This window comes from Arachis duranensis, chromosome 4, assembly GCF_000817695.3.
Source record: "Arachis duranensis cultivar V14167 chromosome 4, aradu.V14167.gnm2.J7QH, whole genome shotgun sequence".
Classification (NCBI taxonomy): domain Eukaryota; kingdom Viridiplantae; phylum Streptophyta; class Magnoliopsida; order Fabales; family Fabaceae; genus Arachis; species Arachis duranensis.
The window spans coordinates 63,052,532-63,054,266 of record NC_029775.3 but is presented as its reverse complement, the minus strand read 5'-3'; the positions used below and the strand labels follow the sequence as shown (position 1 = coordinate 63,054,266).

General features: G+C 42.3%; 1 non-coding gene across 1 annotated transcript; it reads right to left on the bottom strand.

The window, feature by feature from the left end:
* Positions 1 to 419: 419 nt before the first annotated feature.
* Positions 420 to 523, bottom strand: LOC127747186 (small nucleolar RNA R71). The gene has a single exon (XR_008008990.1). It is a non-coding gene; the product is annotated as a small nucleolar RNA R71 (small nucleolar RNA).
* Positions 524 to 1,735: the final 1,212 nt, after the last annotated feature.

Below are 1,735 nucleotides of genomic sequence, written 5' to 3'. Positions count from 1 at the left end.
GTAACCAAGAGTATTCCACTTGTTTGTTGCTTGTGGTGTGTTCTTGTATGACAGGTAGGAGAGGAGAGACATCAACTCCCCATATACCGAACCAGAGAGGACCCTTCATAGACTTAGAAGGGAAGCAAGGAGGAAGAGGGTACTGGGAGAAGAAGAATCTGAAGGAGAATCTGAGGACAACTTTGAAGAAGCTCTAGATCTCAACATGGAAAGAGAAGTTCACAACCATGAGAGGGTTGATGGAAACAATGACATTCCCGAGAGGAGGGTTCTTGGTTCATACATAAACCCAACCTCTGGGAATTGTGGTAGTAGCATTCAGAAACCACCCATTCAAGCCAACAATTTTGAACTCAAACCACAGCTAATATCACTAGTGGAGGATCATTGTTCATTTCTACCCCCCACAAAAGGTCAATAGGCTTCGATCTGAGGTTCAGACTTTTAGACAATAAGATGGTGAGACGCTCTACGAGGCATGGGAGAGGTTCAAAGAGTTGACAAGGAAATGCCCACCAAACATGTTCCCTGACTGGGTGCAATTGCATATTTTCTATGATGGGTTTTCCTATGAATCAAGGAAGGCTGTAGACCATTCATCCGGAGGTTCATTGAACAGGAAAAAGACTGTGGAAGAAGCCATTGAAGTGATTGAGACAGTGGCTGAGAATGAGTACTACTATGCTTCAGAGAGACACAACACTAAGGGAGTTATGGAGCTGAACCATGTTGATACAATTCTAGCCCAAAACAAGGTGTTTGCCAAGCAACTAGCAGAGCTCACCAGGAAATTAGACACAAAGCAAGTGGCTGCAATACACACACAAGATCAAGAAGAGGTAAGCATTGAAGGAGGTGATTGGGAAGAGGCCAACTATGTGAAAAATCAACAAAGGCAATCATATGATCCACATTCCAACACTTACAACCCGGGATGGAAAAACCACCCAAACTTTGGGTGGGGAAACCAGCAAAGCCAACCACAAAACCACAAACCTTACAACCACAACCAACACAACAATTCCACATACCAAAACTCCAACCAAAGATCATACCAAGCCACACAAAACACTTACTCCCAACCACCATATCATGGCCAAAATGATCAACCTGCCCAACCTAATCCAAACCAACAATTTCAAGATCAATTAAATAGGATAGAAGGAATGCTTACAACCATGAGTCAAGACATAACCGATTTGAAAGCTTTTAAGGAAGAAGTAAATTCTAACTTGCAAAACCAAGGAGCTGCCATCCAGAAGCTAGAAAATCAAATTATGTATTTGTCTAAGCAAACCCCTGGGTCAAGCAATTCTCATGCTGCCAAGGCTATTGCAAGGGAAGAATGTAAAGCCATAACACTCAGAAGTGGAAAGAAGCTAAGGGAGATCTCAAAGGAAACCACAGAGGATGAAGCAAAGGAAGATGTGGGAGACAAGGAACAGGGACAATCTTTTACACCATCTGCAACAAAAGAAAAAGAAAAAGAGGTCCTGAAGCCTTATACACCCAAAGTACCATATCCTCAGCGTTTGATGAAAAGTGAAAAGGATGGCCAATTCTCCAGATTCTTGGAGATTTTCAAGAAGCTTCAAATCAACATTCCGTTTGCTGAGGCAATAGAGCAAATGCCACTCTATGCAAAATTCTTAAAGGAATTAATGACCAAGAAGAGAAGCTGGAGAAATGAGGAAACTGTGTTGTTAACTGAAGAATGCAGTGCCATCATTCAGCA